This window comes from Neofelis nebulosa, chromosome 9, assembly GCF_028018385.1.
Source record: "Neofelis nebulosa isolate mNeoNeb1 chromosome 9, mNeoNeb1.pri, whole genome shotgun sequence".
Taxonomy (NCBI): Eukaryota; Metazoa; Chordata; class Mammalia; order Carnivora; family Felidae; genus Neofelis; species Neofelis nebulosa.
The window spans coordinates 49,146,315-49,172,468 of NC_080790.1; the positions used below are offsets into that span (position 1 = coordinate 49,146,315).

The 26,154-nt window shown below is 40.8% G+C and overlaps 1 long non-coding RNA gene across 1 annotated transcript in view; it reads right to left on the reverse strand.

Annotated features, from left to right (window-relative positions):
* The window catches only part of LOC131484855 (uncharacterized), a 33,795-nt gene extending 28,024 nt beyond the window's left edge, over positions 1 to 5,771 (reverse strand). Inside the window, exon 1 of the long non-coding RNA XR_009248483.1 lies at positions 5,668 to 5,771. This is a non-coding gene — a long non-coding RNA (uncharacterized LOC131484855). The remainder of the gene's footprint in view (positions 1 to 5,667) is intronic.
* Between the last annotated feature and the right edge of the window lie 20,383 nt (positions 5,772 to 26,154).

A 26,154-nucleotide genomic window follows, 5' to 3' on the forward strand; every position in this document is an offset into this window, starting at 1 on the left:
AGACCACAATTCGGGTATCCATTCTCCTATTCATGTACATTTATGTATATGTAATTTTTTTGCTGTTACAAACAATGCTGCTATAAAAATTCTTCTATATATATTCTTTTGGAACACGTATGCAAGTTTTTCTAAGATATATTCCTAGAAGTTGAATTTGGGGTCATAGGTTTGTGCCTCTTCAACTGTAGTAGATATTGCTAAATTTTTCTCTAAAATGATTGTGCCAGCTTATATTCTCATAATCTGCACAGAAAAGCTCCCCTTTTGCCCCATCCTTGCCAACACATGGTAGTATCAGCTGTGTTAATTTTATTGTTCTGGTATATGAAGTAGCACTTTCTTATTTCAAATTGCATTTCCCTGATTATTAGTGATGTTGAACATCTTCTCACATATTTACTAGCTATTCAGGGTTCCTCTTTTATGAAATGTCCATTCCTATTCTTTGCTTTTTTTACTCTTGCTGATTTGTGGTAGCTCTTTATAAATTCTGGATAGAATCCTTTGTTGGTTATATGCTTTGTAGATCTCCTAATCTGTGGGTAGAATTTTAATTTTGCTGTTGTATCTTGTTGAACATAAAGTTTTATTTTACTGGAGTCAGTTTTTTATCTGTCTTTCCCCTTATGATTTGTGCTTTCTTCATGTCTTATTTAAGATTCGTCCTCTACCTTGAGAGCAAAAAAGATATTATTCTCTTGTATTTTCTTTTAAAAGTTGAAAACTTTCGGGGTGCCTGGGTGGCTCATTCCGTTAAGCGTCTGACTTTGGCTCAGGTCATGATCTGGCGGTTGACGAGTTCCAGCCCCACGTCCAGCTCTGTGCTGACAGCTTGGAGCCTGGAGCCTGCTTTGTATTGTGTCCCCCTCTCTCTCTGCCCCTTCCCCGCTCATGCTCTGTCTCTCAATAAATAAATAAAACATTTAAAAATTTTTTTAAAAAAGCTTAAAACTTTTATTCTTTATGAATATTCTTTATTCATGCTTTCCTCATGTTAGAATTGATTTTTTATTGCTGAGATGAGTTAGAAATCTAACTTCATTTTTCCCCCCAGGGATAACCGATTGTCCTAGTATCATTTATTAACTGGTCCATTATTTCTCCCCCTGCTCTGTAAGGCCACCTATGTTACTTATCAGGAATGTCTTTTACTCTTTTATCCCATTGATCTATTTGTCTACCCCACACACCATTACCACAATCTTAATTAACATAGCTTTACAATCAGGTTTGAGATCTTGTAGGTAAATATCCTGTTTTTTCTTCTTCAAAATTGTCTCTGCCATTCTTGTTAGAGCCTGGAATATTTACTATCTGAAATCGTTTGCAAATTTTTAGTGTAGGTTGATCGGCAAGGATGTTATCGGGCCACGGAGCAAAGGATGGTACTTGTTCAGGGTCCCTGAGTGTGAACAGTGAGTTCTCTCCTGTGAATCTCTGTCACTTTCTTCTCCGGTGCTCCACTGAGGCTGCTGGGGTTATGATGGCCTGGGGTCAGAGACACTTGAAAACTCTGAAGGCTCTAGCCCCTTCTTCTCTACCACATCAAACTTTACTAAAATGTACTTCAGTTGACCCTTGACCAACGCAGGGATTATGGATTCTGACTCCTCAACACAGTATAAAATCCATATACAACTTTTGACTCCCTCAAAATGTAACTACTAATAGCTTACTGTTGACCAGAAGCCTTACTGATGATATAGTCAATTAACACATATTTTGCATGTTATATACATTATATCCTGTATCCTTACAATAAAGTAAGCTAGAGGAAAGGAAATGTTATTAAGAAAATCATAGAGAAGAGAAAATACATTCATAGTACTGTATTGTGTAAAATCTACATATAAGTGGACCTGTGCAATTCAGACCTGTGTTGTTCAAGAGTCAACTGTACATCTCTCAATAAATGTAATCTATGTACAATTATAAAAATTAAGATGAAATGCAGTTTTCTAGTTGACATGGTGTTACATTTTGTAGATATTAAAATTAAAGATGTAATATTTAGAGAGGTGTCCTGACTTAGAGACCCAGAATTGAGGACACAGGAACCAAATTCTTGGGTTCAAATCCTGACCCTACCACCTACTAGCAGAGTGATTACTATGGGCCTCAGGACCCTCAGCTGTAGCATGCAGATGGAAGTAGTACCAGAGGGATGCTGAACAGCACATGAATTAGTGTGAGACAAGTGCCCAGAACAGAGCCGGGAGCATAACAAGTACCAGGCAGGTGTTTGCTGAGATTACTATTTTATTTTGTAGTTTTCTCTTCATATTTTTAAGGTTTATTTATTTTTGAGAGAGAGAGAGGACAGAGACAGAGGGAGAGCGAGAGGGAGAGAGAGAATCCTAAGCAGGCTCTGCACTGCACTGTCAGCAAGGAGTCCGATGTGGGGCTGGAACTCCTGAACTGGGGTCATGACCTGAGCAGAAATCAAGAGCTGGTCGCTTAACCGACTGAGCCACCCTGGCATCCCTCTTTTCATATTTCATAGCCTATGCCACTTTAAGTTTATTTTCAAGCACTTAAAAAAAAAAAATAAGCACTTGCAGCCAAATGCTCTACCCCTGAGCTATACCCCCAACTTGAAATAAGCACTTGAAAATCCATTAGGCTTCAAGCACTGTCTCTATAGCTCCTCATGATGTAGACAAGCCCTGCCCATCTTTGGGGAAGCAGCGACATCTCTGCTGCTCTGGGTGTGCTTTTTCTCTTGGGCTTACCTTCTGTTTGGCCTACCTGTATTCACCATCAGAGAAGCAAGATCTAGAAGGCTGAATTTAGCATTAAACCCTTTGGGAGAAAGGACCCGGAAAGCCACTAAGCTGTTTTGGTTCTAAACCTTAGTTTGGGACTTTGTGAAGTCAGCTTAATTCATCAAGACACAGTGTTGAAGTGGTCATATGATTAGAGTAGAAGAGAACCTGCCTTTGTCGGGCCTCTTCTCCATATTGGATTTGAACCTACATATAGGTTGTGTGGGTTCAAAATCCTGGGTGCTAAAAAAGACATCATTACTCAAAATGTTTATTCACAAGATACATTCTAGAGTAAAAGCGCAATTGGCCACAACCATCCCTGAATGTAGAAATCCTCTACATCTACCTAGCTTGAACTCCTTAGGGTGGATTCCGAGTTCTTTGCTAACCATTCTACCCTCAGCCTGGGCTATGTGTTAATAATATTTTTTCTGCAATCCAGGCAACCTGAACCAAAGAGAACTTTGGAGATTAGTTGCTGTGTGGCTATGTTTCCCTTTTCCGTCTGTTATATTTAGGTAGACTTCAAAACACCAATACCCCTAGTTGGCATGATTTTATATCAAACCATTTTATGAGTTCTTATTCTCATTTTTCCCCCTGTAAATCTGAGCATTACTATGTAATGAATATTGTCTTTGTAAGTTGGTGAGAGACCTCCCTCTACTGGGCAGACACACAGCTGCTGCCCAGACTTACAATGAGGAGTACTCATCTTCACATTATATATTGAAAAAGAAAATAGTTTTTGTCTTTGGTTAAAAATGAAAGTTTTATAATGCAGTTGATCTTAACCTGGTTTGACCTAGGATGAATTGTCCCCAAGTCTCTGCCTCTTCTTTCCTTTATCCTTTGCACAAAGCAGCCGAATGAGTGTTGCCGTGACCTGTCACTGTAATGACTGAAACAACACCAGGCTGTTGTCGGCTTTTTCATTGCCGTGATGTGAAAAACTGATGCAGAGCCAGCAGGCAAAACCACAGTGCCTTTAACTTAGTCCTGTAAGTGGAGAAGTTTATTCTAAAGACAATTCTATTGTAGATTCAGGCTATGCACAGGTCCAACACAGCGAGTTGCTAAGTTCTGTGGCTTCCTAATGCAGGGTAGTGTTTCTAATGCCTTCTTTGGGGAGAAATTCTGTAGCCTTTCTACAACTGCTTTCCATGGTTTCTCCCTCCCCCACAAATTCTTTGTTCATTCTTAATAAACAGGTGCTGTCTGGGCAGATGGAGCAGCATGTTCGCGCATTGGGAGAAAGGAGTATTTGAGATCTATTGTGACTTTTCTATTAACTCAGAGAAACTAGGACACTGGGATGCAGATGTAATAATGCTGGAGAGGTGAGCTGGGGACAAGTTGAATGAGTCTGTGATGCTGACTTTAGATTTGATCCTGAGACAAAGGGTCACGATCTTAAAAGCCTTCAGGGTACAGGTAGACCTGAAAGTGACTGAAATGGCTGAATGAGACAGGAGAGAAATTGACCCATTCAAAGAGTACAACCACAATTTTCCCAGCCCATGGTTGCCTTGTGCAAGTGATTCCCCTCCCGCTCCAAATTAATCTGTACTTAAGAATTTTGGCAACTAATTAAAAAAAACAACCCTTAGTTTAGGCTACCTTGTGAAACAAGTTAGTAAGATCATGGAATGGACAAGTGATGAAGGCATGGACCAAGATTTGGTCAATGAGAAAGAACTCATCTCTGCTGTTCTATTCCTGGAGTTGTCCCTAACTGGTTAGTTCTCTTTATAACAAATTCTCAGAATGATGTGGATTGAGTTCCTAGCCTGGCAAAATGCTATTCAGCTTCTCCACAATATGCTTTGTCTAACCCATAGAAGTAAGTCTACTGTTTATGACAGACCCATTTTTTATCTGACTGTGGACCAGTGACTCTGCGCATAGAAGGTGCTTAGTTCACACCAAATAAATGAATGAATGCAAGAATGTTTCATTTCCTCTCACAGAAAATACAATCCCCTGGATTAGATGAAAGTTTATGCCCTCCATAAGTGATGGCAGACAGCTTTATTATAGGGCTATAAAATAAACTTGTCATTTCCAGCTTAAGGCTGACTTAATTATATACCAAAGGAGGGTGCTGAAACCTATTATTTTTATGTGAGTAAAAGAGTAGATGGTGAGGAGAAATGTCAGGATATGTTGCCTTTGCAGGCCCTTGGGAATAGAGTGTCAGTACTAGAGTATGAAGTACTAGAGTCAAAAGTACTAAGAGCAGTAAAGAAAGTAAAACTTCCAAAGAAGGTGATGGAGATTATCCTCCAAAAAAGGAGATTCCATTGTTAGACCACGGCCACTTGTGGGGACACTTTTCTTCAATCACTCATTCAACATCCTTTACCAAGAAAGTGCTCTTTATCAGGTTCTGGGAGTAGATCAGTGAAAAAGACATTGCTCTGGCCTCATAAGCAGATAATCACAACACAGGAAGAGGAGTGCATGGAAGGGAAGGTGCAGGGTATTTGAGGAACTCTTAGGAAGATGGGATGGGAGTCCTGAGGGTGTTGTGTGGACATGATGCCTGTGTGGATAATTATAAGATGAGTGGAAGAGACCCAGGAGAAGATACTTCTTTGGGGGATGGGGTGGGATGGGCAGGGATGTGTACCAAGCAGAAGGAAGAGTTTACTCTAAGCCCAGGAGGAGACAGCAAGCTTCATATGCCTCTAGAAGGGAATGAAGTTTATTCTAGCTGGAGTTTAGAGTGTGAAAGTGAAGTGGTAATATCTTACTCTGGAGCCTTAATTAGAGGATAGACCACAAAAGGGCCTTGTAACCATGTTGAGGACTTTGGACTTTAACCTAAGAACAAAGGGAAACCACAGAATTTTAATCAAAAAACTCATCAAGGGATTCACATGATCACACTTACATTTTAGAATGGGAAGTAGAAGGATTGAACTGGAGCAGACTTGAAGCAGAGGGATCAATTAGGTGCTTGTTGTCATAATCCAGAAGAGAGCTGACAGCAGCCTGGAGTAGAAGAATGGCAGTATGGTTAGAGAAAACTATGTAGACGTGAAGTGTTCTTAAGAGATCAGTCTTCTCTCTCTCATACACACACATGTCCCTCAGGAACTGATGAGTGAAGGTGGTCTAAGAGGAAATCAGTGATGAGGGCTGCAGTGTTGGGCCCACTGAGATAAGAGACACATGATGGGGAGCAGGTTGAGTGGCGGGAGGTGAATATATCCAGTAAAAAGTCTGATAAAGGGATCTTAAAGTGGGAGATTTGTGACACGTCAATATTTTGATGATAACTGAAGCTGTATGAGGGAATGTGTATGAGGCCCATCTGTATGGCTGTATGAGGCTGTATGAGGCCCATCATTGGTCTTTTTTAGCAGTTTGTGTTCAACCTGGTGGACTGCATATCATCAAAGTGGCTTTGTCTCTCTCGCTTACTGGCTCACCAGAAGTGTTTCAGACAAGAAAGCTTTATTTCCCAGTCTGCTAAAATTTCCCTGGGTTCCTTATTCTGCCTGTCTGAGCTCCTCTTTCTTTGTTTCTTCTACATGAATAAAAGACATAAAAAAAAGATGTGCAGAGCATTGCTATGTGAATAAAATAAAATTCCTATTCCAATGACAGACCTCCCTACTGATTTATTTATTTTGTCTCGATGGAGGAGAAAAACAGTTTCCCTTCTGAATTCAGTATTTCTCATCTCCACCTGGCCTTACCCAACTTTGTTCTTCCTCCTGTCTTCCCTCCTGTTCTTTGACACTGTCATCCCCATCCGCCTGTGATCCCAAATCATAAATGTAAGTGACATCCTGGTCTCTCTTCTTTAAACACCATACCCTACTGGTCACCACCCATTATCAATTCTGTCTTCCAAATGTATCCTCCCAGGGGCACCTGGGTGGCTCAGTTGGTTAAGCACCTGACCTTTGGTTTCAGCTCAGGTCATGATCTCATGGTTTGTGAGATTGAGCCCCAAGTCAGGCTCTGCACTGAAGACACAGAGCCTACTTGGGATTCTCTCTCTCCCTTTCTCTCTGCCCCTCTCCCACCCATGCTCTAAACAAACAAACAAACAAACAAACAAACAAGCTTTAAAAAAAGAAACCTTCCTACCAAATGTATCCTTTCAACTTTCTCCCCACTTGATTCTTTCACCTGGATTATAGCCTCAGGCTCCTCCTAGTTTACCTTCTTCCCACTGGATTCAGTCCATCTTTCATCAGTCACCCCCACTGCTGCCAAAGTAATATTTCCTAAAAGTGCAAAAACATGTACATCATCTGTCTCTGTGAAGCCCCACATAGCCACACACTCCCTGCAGGACGAAGTGCCAGCTCCTGCTGGGGCTCCTATCTCTCCCTCACCTCTGCAAGTTCCAGACTCCTTGAGTTGGCCAACTCCACTGCATGGTTTCACGTCCCTTGCCCAGTGTGTGTCCCCTCCATCTAGAGGGCCCTTCTCCACTTGGAAGCATGGCAAATCCCTACTCATCCTTTAAAACCCATGTATCACTTTCTCCCAGCAGCTATCCTATGGCACCTCTGTTCCTCCCTCCTTCCTGGGTGTCACTCTGGAGTACTGGTCTGCCTCCAGGGTGCAGATATTATCAGAAAGTCCATTTCCTCATAAGACCATGGACTCCTTGGCCACTGTTTCACTCATCTCGGTTACCTAGCAAAGTGCTGGCTGCACTGAAGAAAACAAAAATGTATTAATAGTTGGTGTATAAATTATTTAATAAACATGCAAATGAATGTTCCTAGCAGAGTTTCCTTTTATCCTGCATACTCTTGGGGAAAACTACAGTTCAGAATAAGGGATATGTTCACCGCATCTGGCTCTAGTGGAATTACAGGCAGGATAGAATAGATCTCCATGAGGAACGAAATAAGCTGGCTGGATACCCCAGATATCTGTCACTTCTGGGGATTAGAAAAGAAGAACAGCTGGTCTCTATGTACACTGGGTTTTCCTCACACTGGAAGGAAACTCTACCAGCAGGCTGGTAACATGGGGCTTTTCCTGGCATGCTTTGTGGAAACTACCCCCATAAGGTCAGCTGAACTGTGTATTAACAGTAAATGTCACTTAAAAATCTCTGAGATTTAATGAGCACTCACAGCATTATGTGGCAACCTTAGGGAGAGAGGATTTGGAGCAAGGGCTTAATGAGTCAGCGATTTGGAATGTGCGGTTTATTATCAGTGTAGTAAAACCTATAACTGCTGAGGTGACGTTGTCTATAAAGTAGGCCTCCATTTACTGTTAGGCTTGTAGGGAGGGAAGCTACCCTCCAGCTCCAGAACAACAAATGCAACAGTGAACCAGTGATTCTTACTAAATTAGTTAGGATTCTGGATTGCTGATGAAACATCTGAGCTCAATTAGCTTAAGTATAAAAGGGGAATTTATGATGAGAATGTAAGTGTGTCTCAGGGAAGCCAAGAATAAGAACATAATTGCTAGAACTGGACCCAAAGGGACTCTGGTTTCTCTCTTATACTTTTTTGTCTCTGAGCAGTTTTAAGTTTTTCTACTTTCTACCTTTTGTAGATCAGCCACCTCTCCTTGCAAATGAGAAAGTTTTTCTTTTTAATGGTTAAAAATTTTATTTTAAAAAGTACCATATAGTCGGGGCACCTGGGTGGCTCAGTTGGTGGAACATCCGACTCTTGATTTCAACTCAGGTCATTGATCCCAGGGTCTGGGGGGTTGAGCCCACATCAGACTCTGTGCTGAGCATGGAGCCTGCTTAAGATTCCCTCTCTGTCTCTACACCTGCTCCTCTCCTGTTCACTCACATATTCTCTCTCTCTCTCTCTCTCTCTCTCTCTCTCTCTCTCTCTCAAAAAAATACCATATAGCCAAATTGACCTTTAGCTTTTGAAAAACATTTATGAATTTTGTGAATTTTAACACAGGTATAAATTTGTGTAACTACCAGCACAACCAGGATGCAAACATTTTCGTGGCCCTCAAAACTGCCTCATGCTACTGCTTTGTAGTCATCCCCTCCCTCCACCTATAATAACCCTGGCAACCTCTCCTGAGTTGCCCATCATTGGAGTTTTTCTTTTTGAGAATGCCGTATAAATGGAATCATACACAATGCAACTTCTTGGACCTGGCTTCCTTCGATCAGCATGGTGTCTTTGAGATTAACTCAAGTGGATATGTTTATCAGCAGTTTCTTCCTTTTCATAGTTGAACAGTATTTCATTGCATAGATATACCAGAGTTTGTTTATCCATCTACTGAAGAATGCGATAGTCTTAATGCTTGCCTCTTTGGCTGCCTGAAAAAGATTAACTGATGTTCTTGGCTTCAATTCCAGAACCCCCTGCAAGACATTCAGAGGCTCAGCATAGGTTAGACTGCCATCCCTGGAGAAATCAGCTTAGAATGGGGATAAGGAGTTAGGATTGGTCCTCCAAGCCGGACGGCTTGGGTCTGTGCTCAGCCAGCCGGTGCATCATCTCTAGACAGGAGTGTAGTCATGGAGAGCAGGACAGCCACCATAGAAATGCTGGGGATGGAGAGGGAGAGGAGTGAGTGGTGGAGAAATAGTGCATTCCCAACCTGTTCTCCTATGAACTGTTCTTCCTCTTTTCCCTGATACATCGGTCTAAAACGTATGGTTCTCCAACCTTCATTCATTCATAAGCTCTCAGAGTGCACTGCAAACTCCATTTGGTGGGAACAATTATGTCCCTTCATTGTCTGAATGGTGACAGATGGGTAGTGATTCCCCGTGGGGTGCATGGCCTGGCCCATTCACCTTCTCTGCCCTGGCCCTCCTCTCTCAGCACTGTGACTTGCCTGGATGTCCTTAGCAATGGTGAGGCTTCAAGCAGAAGATTAAAGAAACATAGTTTAAGCCCAACCTGGGGCAGGCATTTTTCTTGCAAGTCATGTTCTCATCTCCCATTTGTCTTTTCTTTCTTTGAAAGATAAAAGGCTTCTTTTTCTTGTTTTCCCATTTAAGGAGTCTTTCCAATCAGTGCTGCACTGCCTTCAAATACATTTATTCTAGCCAGTGCACAACAATGGCTGTGATTGGCTACAGGTTGAAAGCGGGCTTCTGCTCAGCTTTGTCTGTCACCCACATATCACTTGCATCAAACAGAGCTGCCTCTGCTTAAATCCCTAAAGCCAAGGAAATGAAAAGAAAAAGCCAAACCATAGTTGCTCTCTCTCTCTCTCTCTCAGTGCCTTAGCCTTTGTTCCTGAGGAAAGGGAGAGATAGAGGAGGGTGACCTCAGGTGTAAATTCAACCTCCTCCTCCTTCAACCAGAGGCTTGCTCCTGTGATCTCTGCTACATGCAAGCTCTCTGTGTAGATTTTGTTAGAGGAAAGAATCCCAATATTGAAAAAAAAAGTCTGACAACCACCGCCCCAGCCAAACACACAGACACTGAAAGTCCTACACTAGTACATGCCAGGAGTCTTGCTTCTGTTTCATCTGTTTTGCTCATCTTTTGAGGATTTTTCTTATTTTGAAGTTGCTTCTCCAGAATCTACCTAGTACATAATCTAGTTATCCCTTCTTGGTGTATTCAGGAAGATTTTTTTTTTGTTTTAAGTTTTTAAAAAGTTACTGATACAATCAATGTTCACTGTACAAAATTATGAAAAGTCTGAAAGAAAAAAAATAGGTGACTAAAAATTATCCTTCAGTTCCACCACCTAGAGACAGCTACTTTTAACATCTAGTCCAACACCAAATCCTGTAATTGTACCTTTAATGTATTTGGAAAATCTATCTCTTTATTCCATTTCTATAGCCACCATCCTAGTTCAATTTTTAATCAGACTCTTAATCTGTTAAAAATAGAAATCCAACTTCTCACTTTTTTTGGTTAAAAACTTTCAGTGGCCTCAAGTGGACAAGCAAAAAACACCTGTCCTGTGAGCCACAAGGGGCTGCTTTCTCTGGCTCTTGGAACTTCTTTCCCCAGTGAACTCCACTACATTTGCTCTGAGGGTCCCATGTCAGTCCCCAAGAATTCCACTTGCACGATAAATCTGAGAAATTCCTTCAGATGTCTAGCATGTGTTGGCACAAACCCCTGGGTTTCATTGCTAATACAGAGGATTTCCTCTCTGGTTATTTCATCAAGAATGTGAGAAAGGAGAGGTACATGGAATCATGTTGCCATCTTGCCTCCTTAAGAAAAAAACTAATTCTCGCTCAACAATCAGCTATGCCTTTTTATGAAGTGCCAGCTGCATCCCTAAGACATGGCGATGAAGGTCAGAATAAACAGATGTGGCCATATTGCATGCCTGATCACCAGAAAGAGCTACCTTCAACATTGGCAAACGTCGCAACATTGTTACCATCTTTGACCTCAACTACACGATCTGTTGTATGCATGCAAATTCAATGGCACTGTCTAAACTGAGACTGGGAAGCTTGTGATCGATGGGAAGTATGCCTCTGTCTTGTAACGTCAAAGGGGGATGATGCTTGTGCTAAATGTGCTTTGGAGTCCACTAGTGTCTTTACTACCTAACAGAAATCTGGGCCTCACTTAAAGGGTAGACTCCAAAGGGCTATCATCTCTGCCCCTTCTGCTGATGCTACCATGGTAGTGCTGGCAGTAAAGCATTAGAGGTATGACCACTCCCTCAAGATTGTCAGCAATGTCCCCTGAACCACCTCTTGGCCTCCCTGGCCCAGGTTATTATGATAACATTGGCACTGTGGAAGGTTGATTACCATGTTTATGCTATTACTGCCATGTAGAAAACTTTAGATAGCTCCTTTGGAAGACTGGCATGGTGGCTGGGGTGCTGCCCAGAACACCACCCTTACACCCACTGGCATTGTCAAGGCTGTGGGAAGGGCCTCCCTGAGTTTAACAGGAAACTCACTGGCATGGTCTTTTAAGTTCCTATTCCCTATCTGTCATGGATCTGACCTGACCTCTGGAGAAAGTTGCAAAATATGACAACACTTAAAAAGTGCTAAAGTAAGCGTCAGAGGGGTATCCCAGGTGACAATGAGGTTTTACAGTAGTACCTACCCCTCCACCTCTGATGTTGGGTCTGCTGTTGCCCTCACAACAATGTTACAAGCTTATTTTCTATTATAATGATGAATTTGGCTCTAGCATCTCTGTGGTAGACTTCACAGTCCATGTGGCCCCTACTTAATAAGCACCCTGGACCAACAGCCCTAGCAACAGCATCAGAAGAGTTGGCCTTTGGGTGGGTGGGTGGGGGTTCACTGTCTGTTATAAACTGAATTACGTACCCCTCCCCACACACACACACATACACAATTCTTACATTGAAGCCTTAACCCCAATGTGATAGTATTTGGAATTTGGGCTTCGGGGAGATGATTAGGTTTAGATGAAGTCATGAGGGTGGGGTTCCCATGATGGGATTAGAGTTCTTATAAGAAAAGACACAAAGGAGAAGGCAGCTGTTTATAAGCCAGAAAGAGAGCTCTTACCACAAACCAACCAAGATGGCACCTTGACCTTGGGCTTCAAGCCTCCAGAACTATAAAAAAAATAAATTTCTATTGTTTAAGCCACCCACTCTCTCTTACTTTGTTTTGGTAGCCCAAGATGACAGAGACTGGCCTAGCTCTATTCCTTCATCACTTAGAATCTCTCCTCCTTGATACATTTCTATCTCAAGTCTCCTGGAGAAGAGGAGGATCTTATAGAGATAGCTAGTCATGTATCATCAGTTACATTAATCAAGTCTATACATTGTCTCCCCACAAAGAAAAGAAGTTAAATGAAGCAAACTAAAACAAAAGTAAAACAACAATGCAAAAGAAACAAAACGGAGTACTCTCCAACAGTTCAAATCAGAAAGCCAAACACTATAAAAGAAAAAAGAAAAACAAGAATGGTAAATGGTTAGCAGCCTAAATCCCCTGGTTGAACTCTCTTGTGGGCAAATGAGATTTTCTGAGAAGAATCAGGGTCTATTACTTGTTATCCCCAATGGAAGACTTTTATGATAAATAATTAAGGAACCAAAAGTCATACCTGAAGCTTCTTCCTTTTCTGACAACATGTATTGGCAACTCTTGTCTCTATAAAATCATGTTTCTAAACTGCCTGACAAGGAATGGATTAACCCTTTAGTAAGTAACCTGTCTTGGGACCAGTCTTCCCTCACATTTCACACATCACTCTACTTTTACATGAATATGTACCAATCTAAACATTTGTGTAGCAATATGTATGGTTATAAATGATTTTCACATGTATTACCTAATTCCAATTCCTATATTCAAGTGCAAATTAGCCACATCTCAGGAATCTCCAGTCTTGGGTCTCTAATCTCAGTATTTTCAATAATTTGAATTTAAATGCTGAAGCAGGTCACCTTTGAGCCTTCTACTTTCTCTTCTTATGCCCCAAGACCCCACTCTCCCCTTTACTGACCTGTGGTCTTTACCTGATAAAATGCTCAGTTTGAGTGCAGTGGTTTGATAAATATTTGTTGAGTGAATAAGTGAATGAGTAAATACATGAATATTTCTTTTTTTAAATTTTGTAATGTTTATTTATTTTTGAGAGAGAGAGTGAGAGAGAGAGAGAGAGCAAGTGGGGCAGGAACAGAGAGGGAGGGAGACACAGAATCCAAAGCAGGCTCCAGGCTCTGAGCTGTCCTCAAAGAGCCTGACGCAGGGTTCAAACTCGTGAACTGTGAGATTGTGACCTGAGCTGAAGTCAGACACTTAACCCACTGAGCCACCCAGGAGCCCCAATACATGAATATTTCTACATTTAAATTAATTGCTTAATGCGTTTTCCTTCTTGCCTGTGGCTTCTCAATTTTCCCTTAGTTTCATCCTCTTTGTCTACATCTCTTCCACATCCACTTGTCTCTGTTGAAATCACAGCAAGCAATAAATTGCCCACTGAACAATTTGTACTCAAGCTTTTCCCTCCATCCAGAATGCCCTTCTCTCCCACACCCTTGTCTGCCAGAGAACTCCACTCATCCATCACTGCCCAGTCTGAATACCAATGGGTCAAACCTGTGGATTTCCCACTCATCCTCCCAGCCAGTATTAATTGCTTGCTTCCACTGAACTTTATAGATGCTTTCACTGTAGAATTTAAAACACTGAATTATAACTTAATTTATGGATGTTTGTCTTTTTCCTAGGCTAGTGAAACCTAACTTAGACTACATGACAAAATCTTCTGGAGAATTTTACCGAATCAGAATCTCTGGGAGGGAGCCTGGAGACCTTTATTTTTATTTAACAAGGACCTGAGTTGCCATCTTTTGCAATCCTTAGGCTGGCTTTCAAAAATCTTTGCTCAGGCTATATGGTCCTTAACTAAAGGAATGCATTTTACTTAGCTTTGTATCTTAAGTTTAGCATAGCATTTGTCTACAGGAGACACTCAATACATGTTTATTGATCCAAACTGAATTGATTATAACTTCCTGCCTGCAGCTCTAAAATTCCTGAATTTAACAGAGGAAGGGGAAAGATATAAAGGGGGGAAAATTGCTAACAGTGAAATTTCCAGCAGCTGATCAGAAGATATTTGAAAGCAAAGCAGTCTTCCTAATGATTGTCTATACCCATAAATAAGGCCCTTACATAAAGAAGGGAGACTCCCCCCACCACCCTTAAACTTAGTCGATGCTCACTCTGATTTTGGTTACAGGCTGTATGAACTAGCTAGGGGAATCATCTCCATCATGGATGTGCATATCAGCTTCTTCTCATCTTTTGTTGTTGTTTGTTTGTTACCAGGATATAGAGTTTTACCAAATGTTAAATTGATCACCAGTGGGTGAGATGGCTTATTGCTTGCTGATCAGGTTATAGAAAACATTAAGATGTCAGAAAGTGAGTTCTGTCTTGCCACATCTCAGAGAATTTAAGAGATTTCAGTAGTTCTTCGCTGTCTTCTTTGTTCAAGAGCAGCTAAGTTTCAAGACCAATAGGAGAGAACTTATTGCTCTAATAAAATGAAACACTGAAAAACGGTTCGAGAATATTGGCAACTCTTGAGATCCCCTTATTAGAATAGCTTAAAAGCACTTTGAGAATATTAGTACTAGGACTACAAATCACCATCAGATATTCATCTCTATTCAGATTATTTAATTCCTTCTCTTGGACAATATTGAGTTTTTGCTTCATCATTATCGACTTCCTTAAAGGAAGAGTATATATCTCATTCTCATTTGTATCTATCTTACTGCTTTGTCCAATGCAAGTGACCAACAAGTGTTGAACTTGTTAATATAATATTCTTTGCTTTTACTTTTCCTTTTCATTTTACTGTTTTAATTATAAAGGTAATACAAACTTCTAAAAAAACCCTCAAATGTGTGTAAATACATCAAGTAAAAAAGTTGAAGTCCATAAGCAAAGACAGAAGGCTGGAATGACCCCTGTGGTATCATTAAAAAGGGATTTTTGTAGGGGCACCTGGGTGGTTCAGTTGATTAAGTGTCTGACTCTTGATCTCAGCTCAGGTCATGATCACAGTTCATGACTTCCTGCCCTGCATTAGGCTCTGTGCTGACAGTGCAGAGCTTGTTTGGGGTTCTCTGTCTCCCTCTCTGCCCCTCCCCCACCTGCGTATGCTCACTCTCTCTCTCTCTCTCAAAATAAAGAAATAAACATTAAAAAAAAGAAGTACCAAAAAAAAAAGATTTTTGTAGTCATGAAACTTTTGCCATTATTAGCATGCCATTTACAGCTATATACTCTGCATTAGCTACCAGGCCAAAACAAACAAACAGTCTCCCCCAATCCCCATTAGCTTAGAAGGAGATATACACACTACCATAGAATTCTCCCTTCTTCTCCTTTCAGACGTTAGTCTTTCTCTTCTGTCTATCCATTGTTCAACATCTGACTTTTGGGAAAGGAGCAAGTCTCACCTTCAATACTGATTGGTTAATTTGAACATTATATGATCAGAAAAATGTAAATAGGAATTCCAGGGACTGGGATGGGGCTGAAGTCAATGTGAGGTTGGGGATATGAAGCAGGGGTTGGACACAGAGCAGACAGAGAAAGAAGGAGACAAGAATGAGAGTGTCCATGAGCGAATCTAATCCTAGATTTCAACAGTTACATCTCTTAAGTGAGGGAGTTGGGCTCTTGACTGCCCCCTATGATGCCGCCCACCCCAATACACAAATCTTTGAATGCCTCTGCCGTAACATTTGTAAGAATGTTCTGAGGTTGTTTATATAACTGCTTCTCTGCCTTTGTAGCTTATTCATTTGAATCCCTAAGGCCTGAATAATACCTAGAATGTAGGAAAGAACTTAACTACAGGCATTGGTTGGATAATGGTTGGAATGGGTACAGTGTGTGAAAGTGCTCATAATCTAGATGCATTATGTGAGATTAGATCACACATATCCTAATACACAAAATGTTGTTTCATTGGGTAACTGGGATTCTTAGTGGTTAATCTAGTTTAGAGTCTACAGATGACCAAAATCCTCCCCAACACCTGTTATAGTCACTAAACTAACTCTGAACCAAGGATTTAATAGAAACCTGAAGACAATAAGTCATTTGACAGTTGATGTCTCATTCAAATCCCAATTTTATCCCTTATTAGCTATATGACCTTGGACAAGTTACTTCCCATCTCTGAGCCACAGTTTCCACATGTGTAAAGTGGGGCTATAAAGTAGCCTACATCATAGACATCGTGGTGAGCTGTAAATAAGTTAGGACATGTGTTAAGGATAGAGACTGTTTTAAGGCCACCAACCACATGCCTGTGGTTCATCATCCCAGGTACATCCCATTGCCACCAACTTCTCCCAGGCTGCCATCCTGTCTGCTTCACTTTCCTCCTTGTTAACCTCTCCAGTTCTGATAACTTTCCCCTTCTAACCATTTTTATTATGTCCCACATATGGTTAAAACAACAACAAGACTTTATAGAGCATTTAACTTATTTTAGACACTGTTCTGTTTTCCATGAATCCTTTTAATCTTCTTCACAACCTTATGATTTAGGTGCCATCATTATTTCCAATTTGCAGATGAAGAAACAGAACCAGGGACGAAGTAACTTGTCCAAGATCACATAGCTTGTGACTGATAGAAACTCGAATAAACCCAGCCTGTCCTCTGATTTTCTTCAAAATCCTTCCTCTCCAGTATGGCAAAGAAATTCTCTTCTCTATTCTCTTCACATCGAACTCCCTGCCCTTCCACCAGGATACTCTGCTTCCTTGGGTTGTACCTTTTTGAGGGGACACTGCCTGGATCCATCCATACAAAGGGCCACTTTCTGCCTGCTAATACCCAGTTGAGTCTGGCGCCTGAAGCCTACCCATGCCTTGAGATGGGTTGAGTTTCAGGTCCTGGGTTTTATAGTCTTCCAGTTGTGCTTAGATAACAAGGTGGATCAGCAACAAGACGCCCCCTCTAACCTACTCCTGCTTGTACAAATTACACCCTCACTCTGATGTTCCCCTTTCTGCATAATTTGGGCTCTGCCCTTTCTAAATCTGACTCTCCCTAATTTGTATCTTGTATGTTTGATGCTTTCTCCACCTTTATACCATAATATATATGGCAGAGCCATGTCATACTTTTTTGTTTCATTCCATTCAAAGGCATCTCCTTAAAACAGAGCAATGATTCTGGAGCCAGACTGATTTGGAATCTCTGTTTTCTAACTTTGATTTGGGACATGTTGTGTAACTTTTCTGTGCCTCACCAATTACATCTTTATAATGATAATAATACCCACTTTATAAAGTTGTCATGATGGTTAAATGAGATAATGTGCTAGCAAAAGGCTCTCCTTCACATATAGTCAGTGCTCAATAAATCATAGCAATAACTGCTTGTGGTATCAGCATTGCCTGCCATGCTTGGCACCAGCCCACTGAGTTGGGTGATCAGCAAGGCTATTCATGCTGGGCAGCCCATGACATGTAATGAATGCAAACTGACAGCTTGAATTGCTGGCCAGATTGAGATGCATTCCCTGCCCCAAGCAATTTCCTCTTCAGGCTATGTTTGAAACCATGGCTGTTATTCTGACTTCAGCCCCTCCTTGAGAGTCAGGCAGAACACTTCAGCCTCTCAAGCTTTTTGGTTTATGTTTTCCATATTAAATGGATCCCTTCAGAACGTAAGGTAATGGCGGAGTGGTGCTGTCATTTAATACAAAGTTGATTATGCTGCCGCCAATTTCTGGCATGGGTGGGATCACATCCCAATCAGAAGCTATTGTCCCCCACAAGCCCCGATTGAATGTGCACCTGTGTGCTTCTCATGGACTGCATCTCGAGGCTGAGAGACTTCAAAGCTGTGGGCGAGGGCACTGTCGGGGGCCTGACACCCGTGTGCTTGGAGGCGTTCACAACCACATCCCTGAAGCATCTCTGTGAGTGAAAGGAAGGTGCTGTTCACAAAACCACTCCTTGTTGTGATCTGGGATCCCATGAATAGCTGAGTGATTGCATTCTCGGGGAGGTTCCAGCATAGTGGTTTCAAAGTCAGACAGGGAGGGTGAGAAATACACGAGGAGAGGGAGGCAGAGGAGTTCAGTTCTACAGTAATGCAGAACTTAGGCATCTACTTTTAAAGCCTAAGGGTGGAGTGACATTTTCACCTGCTGAAGGCCACGTCATGATGAGACTACTCTGCACCTTTGGGCTCTTCCCCTGCAGCTTTCTTTGGGCTGAAAGCACATGTGACATAGTTTGGCTTCATTGCCCGAGTTATGGTAGTTGGAGCAAGAATGAAATAGATGAGTAGCAAGGGGCTAAGTAGTAAGAAAGGAGTGCTCAGCGAGGAGAATCTGGTCAGTGGTTCTCAGATGTGGGTGCTTGTAAGAATAAGAGGGCATATTACAGAGACATACTCATCCACCCCACCCCAGACCTGCTGCATCAAAATTGTTTGGGGCAGTGGGATGGTGCCTGAAAATCTGAATTTTAAATATAAATGTAACACTGAGGATAATAGAAGCATTCAACTCTTGCATTCATTACTACATGCAAGCATTGTCCAAAGTGTACATATTCACTAACGCATTTAATATACACAGCAATCCTGCACATAGGGTACATTATTCTCATTCCCAGCAGCAGATGACCCAGCTGGGCAAGGTAGGGACTCTGGTGAGTTGTGGGCACATGCTACTGAAGAAAGTAGTCACTGTTGGGACTATGCAAGTGCCTCTCAGGAAGTAAGGGCCTCCTTAACCTTTGTGGCCTGGAGACTCCACTTGCCTCACTTGAGTCTTGACCTTGGAGCTGGGATTGAACCCAAGGAGTCTTTCTTCAGAGCATAGGCTCCTAACTTGTAGTACACACAAATGCCACAGAGAAGGATCTAACAATGGAGATGTCTCCCCCATGACCTCTGGGTGATGGCAAGGATTGCCCTTCAGGAGATCTGCACTGTAGGGAGTACAGCTGGTGGACAGTTGCCAAAGCTGCATTTCAGTATCTGCCATTGCTCTCACAACAAGGCAATGTTCTCCCTGGGCTGGGGGCTTATTTTTGCTGGGCCATTCCTGCCCAACATAAGAAATGAAGAAGTTCTTTCTGTCTTCTCCTGCTTCTCTTTCTTCCTTATTCACATTGGTTCCACCAATAAGTGAATTAAATTATTCCCGCACAGATAATTCTATCTTGGTGTCTCCTTCTTGGGGAATCTGACCAACATATCACTCTCTCTTCTACAACAGTAACTTTGAAATATTTTTGACTGAGACCCACAGTAAGGAAAAAATGTTTTAACTTGTCACAGTGTGTGTGTGTGTCTCTCTGTGTGTGTATGTGTGTATACATATATGTGCAAATATACATCATGCATACATGGAAAAATTTTCAAGAACAACACCTACCTTTCCTATATGCAATGTATGATTCTCTTCTGTTGTTTTAATTTTTATTTATTTATTTTTAAAATTTTACTTCTTTATTTTGAGAGAAACAGAGAGAGTGTGAGCAGGGGAGGGACAGAGAGAGAGGGAGAGAGAAAATCTCAAGCAGCCTCCATGATTCAGCACAGAGCTGGACACAGGGCTCGGGCTCACAAGGATGAGATCATGACCTGAGCCAAAATCAGGAGTCGGATACTTAACTGACTGAGCCATCCAGGTGTCCCTGTCATTTTTTTAAAAAAGAGAATTCGGTTTACAACCCACACAATTGCACTAAAGACCAAACACATACCAGAAATGCCATTTATGTGCACCCACTGGCAGCATTTGCTGTGATTCACGTGATGGTAGCATTAATCTTTGCCCCATCCTTGGCCAGTGCAGGAGGCTTCTTGCTCTGTATTGACCTTCCCAATGGTCTGTTTCTTGTATTTTCCTGTGAGATGTAGTCCTACTTTTTAAAGAACATACCATGACTGCAGGGAAATGGATACTAAATCAAAAGATTTATATAGTTGCTCCAATATTAGGAGCACCTGGAAGTCAGGATACTCTTTTCAGAATGCTTTAGATTTGATCAGTTTAAGGTCATGATCCACAAAATGTGTGTTTGCATGTGTATTGGCTTATTTAGTAAAAACATTTCTTATGTCGCCCACCCATACTGGTTTCTTAATTGCTCCTTTGATACTTGCTAGGGCTCATTTTTAGCAATCAAAGACAGGTTCCTGAGATTAAGAAACATTTATTGGATAGTAAATTAAGATTGGGGAATTCTATCCATTTAATTTTTGATGAATTGAGCAAAAGCTGATTTTTAAAAAAAATTTAGCTCAAGGAATGTTGCTTGTCTTCAGGAGCATGCTTTGAGAGGCAATGATTTATATACTGTGCATTGTGTTCCTAGCCCATGTGGTCCTGCACATTCTGCTCATGCTTTTTAGAGGCACCTCAGTGCTGTTTGGCTTAATTCTATTTTGAGATATCTATCCTAGAAAAATAATCAGAGTTACAGAAGATTATTTATGTACAAGGGTGGCCATTATGGCATTATTTATAATAGTGTAATATAGGTACCAACATTAATTTCCAACAGGGATGGTTCAATAAACCATGACATATCCATAAGAATATGTGATAAAGCACCACTGGCTTGTATTTATTTTGGTGATATTCAGAGCTGAGTAACTGGCACTCCCTTTAGAGAGAGCACAAAGTGTCCAGTTTGTCATTTCTCTCCTCTTCCCTACTGTGTAATACCCACTTTACTTATCTACTTTCCTGCCTGACATTGGTAGGGATTGAGGTTTTGGTCCCTGGCTGACATGATACTGTCCAAATTCCTTTGCATAATATGGTGAGCTCAATAATGGTTCCCCAAAGATGTTCATGTTCTAATCTCTGGAACATTTGAATATGCTAATTTACATTGTAACAGGTACTTTGGAGATGTGATTAAGTGGGTGGGCCCATTGTAATGACAGGGGTCCTTGTAAGATGCAAAAAGAAGGATCAGAGTCAGAGAGGAGATGTGGACAGCAGCAGAGGCTGGAGTGATGTACTTTGTAGATGAAGAGAGAGACCATGCGTCAAGGATGTAGATGGTCTTTAAAAGCTGGAAAAAGCAAGGAAACAGATTCTCCTTTAGAATCTCCAGAAGGAACACAGCTCTGCTGATACCTTGATTTTAGCCTGTAACATCCATTTTGGACTTCTGACATTCAGAATGGTAAGATAACATATATGTGTTGTTTCAAGCCACTAAGTTTGTGCTAATTTGTTAGAGCAGCAATAGGAAATTTATGCACACAGCATTCAAGTTTGTTCAGTACCTGACTTCAGCCCTACCCTTAATTCTCATTTCCTCTTCTCTGCTTCATTCTCTACACAGCCTAGAGTTTCTCCACACCAAATTACTCATCGTTTCCCAGGACACCATGTTTTCACACCTCCATATCTTTGTGTCATTCTTTTTACCTAAAATTCCATTCTCCCCTTTCTTTCAAGCTTCCAGAAGAGAAAGGGGGGAAGCCTTTCCTAGTAAAGGAATTTCTACCACCTATAGTATAAACAAGCTGAGGTTGGTGGAAGACACCAAAGATCATTCGTTAGGCTTCCTACTTGAGGGGTGCCTGGGTGGCTCAGTTGGTTAAGTGTCCAAATTCAGCTCAGATCATAATCTCACAGCTTGTGAGGCTGAACCCCACACTGGGTTCTGTGCTGACAACTCAGAGCCTGGAGCCTGCTTCAGATTCTCTGTCTCCATCTCTCTCTGCCCCTCCCCCCACTTTTGCTCCATTTTTCTCAAAAATAAATAAACATTTAAAAAAAGTTTCCTCCTTGAGAAAGTAGAGCTTATTAGGCCCCAATTATATACCCTAATTTGGAAGAATTATTGCTGGAGGTGAAAGCATATTGTGGAAGAAAATGGGAGTTCTTGGCATGAAGTCCTTTTAGCATTGTAGAGCAGCTGCTCTGGGGAGCCCATATGGTGGAAGGTGTAAAGGCAAGCATGAGCATGGCTAATGGAAAGATGGCCAATGGTGGGGCTTCCCAGAGACATAGCTTCCTTGAGCCTTTCTGTGCTTCCTAAGTATCAAGCATGTCGTGCATTTGTAGTTAAAATATAATGTTAACTGAAGAAAGAGTTGGGACGGCAATCAGCCTGTTTTAGTTTTACCTGTAGAACTGCCAGGCTGAATAGTAGGTGGCTATCTGCTGTGGAGCAGACAGAATTTCTCCACCTGACAACACTCACATCTACATCCACCTAAGAAATAGGGTGCACTTTCCTCCACCTGCCTGCATGAATGAACTGTTTCTGGGCTGCTGAGCACCATTCAGTCAGTCTTGGCTGGGATCATTGCCAATTCTTTTGAGCTAATTTGTTTTCCAAGATGAACAACATCACCAGTATGACCTGTTAACATTGCTGAGGCCTCTCCAACAATTTGCCAGTATTTAGGTATGGTATGGACCACACATGCCTAGGGAGAACACAAATCAAGCCTTGTGATCAGTTCCCAGCATTCTGCAGGATGGTCTCTATTGACACATTTTCACTTTCAGATCAGATATCCTTTACTACACCAGATAGCTTCTTCTTTCATAGGCTAAAGTGCCATCTGAGGCTCTCCATCCACTCCACTCCCAACAATTCCTATTCATATAACCATTAGGTATGGCCCAGCCCAGCACAACACAGCTTTCCTTGCAAGCTTTGGATCTTCGGTGGGACCTCTTCCCATAGCATGGCATTGGTGAGGCAGGTGGCTATCAGAGTCCTGACTTAATGCTGTCACTGCTCCTCTGCTCAGTTTGTGTATTGGGGGCAGCCCCTCAAACAACCACCTAGCATTTTAGGTGGAGAATTTTAAGATGGCAGCTCCTATCATTATTAGTTCATCTAGTGTGTCTCTGAGGGATGGGGGAAAAGTCTTGTAATGGTATACTGTTTGGTGCTTTGACACCCTTTCAGTTGGCTTCTACAGACCTACCTTTCAGGATTTCTTCACCATAATTAGCCCTTGACATACATTTAGCCTGTTGTTTTGAGGGGATTGTGGACTCTAAGTGGAAAGATTCTGTCTGAGGATAGGTGGGGATGTGGGGGTGGAGGGAAATACATCATTACAAGTGCCTCAAAAATCATCCCTTGCTTTGCAGAGATAAAGCAGCATGGATTTTCTGACACTCATCCAGAGCTTTCCAATCAAGACTTAGACAGTGGAGGAAAGAGACTACATTTTTCTCCATTTATTTATTTATTTTTTATGTTGCCAGCAGGTTTGCTCTATTTCTGATAACAGAACTTGTGTGGGCTGCCCCATCCAATTCTATTCCTCTAAGATCTTTGTGATAGATCAATTTTCAATTCTAGTTGATCAAATTTTGTCTTTTTTTCCCTGTGTTCTCATAGGCCTTTAAGTGGAAAGTTGAAACAGGACTGCATTTGGGCCATATCACACTAAATTGAAACTACTAGATGTAACTTTCAAAAGGCTGTTTTGTTCTCTTTGATTTTTACCCCAATGTTTGTCTATTTAGACAAGCCCACTTTATGGCTTGTAGAACAGAGCTAAGTGGAAGTAGTTATTATGATGGAGAATGAGGAGCTTCATTCAGTACTTACCTTTTTTTTTTTTAAGAAAAAAGTTAATTTGAATGGAAGCTCAGAAACCTTTAGTGTTTATATTTATATACTTGATGGAGTTTTGGTGCCAATTTTTCTTTCTTTTGGATGAGAGATAGGTAGTTTGCAGTTGATTGTGCATTTACAATGCACTGTCTGATGTCTCATTAGCAAACAAAACAATAAATTGCATCACATGTAAGCTAGTGACATATCCTCTCCCATAATGTATGTCAATTCTTGAATACTGAGAAATTTTTTTTTAATTTGAAATGTTTTCTTTTGAAATCTAGCTGCCAGTCTATTTCTCTATTTCCCCTTCAGTCTTGATCTTTGAAATAAAAATCTGCACTTGCTGCCACATTCCACACCCCAGTCGTTCCTTCATTCACTGGATTCTGGGCCACTGTTAACCCATGGCAGCTCATCTCAAAGGTCACCACTGAATTCCTAATGGTCAGTTCAACCTCCAAAATTTTCAGCCCTTTGCTCACCTAATTGTAACATCTGATTTCATGTCCTACTTCATAGGGAAAATATATGTGAACCAGCGTGAACTTTCTCAACCTGCTATCCTAAATTAAGTCCATCTTTTGTTCAAAGTTCCATTCTTGATACCAGTCCCTTCTATTTCATCTCAATGTTACTTGATCAATAACTCCTCTCTTATATATCAGTGTTCCTCCATCTACTGACTGCTTCCAAATCAACTTATGAACATGTTCAAGTGCATCCCATTGTACACACACACACACACACACACACACACACTTCATCCTTGATCCTCTATTCTCCTTCAATTACTAGACCATGTGTCTTTTCTTGAACAACCAATTGGTTGACATAAGCAGTTTCCACTTGCAATCTCCAAATTCTCACCTATTGTTTTCTCTTAAATGTTTTAAATGATTTTTTTTTTGGCATCTAATGTGATTATTATCGGTTTTTTTCTCATCTGATTCTTGGAGGTTTTTTTTTTTTAATTCAATTTTGCTAATGTTTTATTTGACATTTTGCATGTCGCAATGATTTACCCTCATGTTTTCTTCAAAGAGTTTTATAGTTTCAGCTTCCACATTCAGGTTTTTGGTTTTCAATTTATTATTATTATTTTTAATGTTTATTTATTTTTGAGAGAGAGAGAGACAGAGTGTGAGCAGGGGAGGGGCAGAGAGAGAGGGAGACACAGAATCTGAGGCTCCACGCTCTGGGCTGTCAGCACAGAGTCCAACACGGGGCTCGAACCCAGGAACAGTAAGATCATGACCTGAGCCAAAGTCAGACGCTCAACCGAATGATCCACCCAGGCACCTCCGGTTTTCAATTGATTCTTAAGTCAAAGTTGGGAATTTATATTTTCCTAGACAGTGTTCTGAAAGTATTGCCTCCAAACCAGCAGCACCAGTACCTTCAGGAACTTGTTAGAAATGCAATGTCTCAGGTCTCAACCCCAGACCACTGAATAAGAAACTCTGGGAAGGGGGCCCAATAATCTGTTTAACAATCTCTCTAGGAGATTTAGATACATCATCAAATTTAAGAATCATTATTCTAGAAATGCATTCTTTTCATACATATTTTTAAGTTAATTGGTATCAAGTGCTACTTGTTCTTTTTTTGCTAATATTCTTCAAATATGAAATTACATCTCTCTCATTGCTAATATTGTGATTTTCTCTCTTCCTTGATGTTGATCATATTTGTCAAAAGTTTGAATGTATTGTTGGTTTCTTCAAATAACCAAGTTTTATTTTATTGATCATCTTTTCTGTTTCTGTTATTTGGTTTAATTAATATTTGCTTTTATCTTCATTGATCCATTTATTTTACTTTGTTTTATTTTGGTTTTTTTAACTTCTTGAGTTGAATGCCTTATTTTTTCACTTTTAATCTTTTGTATTCTCTGATCTAGTGCACTATACCTTGTGTGTACACTTTGGCCTTAGTCACACAAATTTCACTTTATTCTCACATTACTGTTCTTCACTTCTGAATAGTTTGTAATTTCAGTTTTGATTTACTCTTTTATACAGGAATTTCTCTGAAAGGCTTTAAAATTTTGGAATTTTTTCCTTTTTCTGATGCAATATATAATATACTATATATATTTGTATAAATGTATATTTGTTTTGTTGTTAATTGTTCTAACATGGTCAGAGAATTTGGCCCTTTTGGGATTTACTGAGATTTCCTTATGCGTAATAATTGGTCATTTTTGTGAATATTTAGTGTGTTTATATAGAATGTATATTCCCTGTTAAGTAGAAAGATGGGGTATGTGTGTGTCTACATACATACATGTATGTGTGTGTGTGTGTGTGTGTAAGTATATATGTGTGTGTGTGTGTACACACATACCTATTTATCTGTTAGA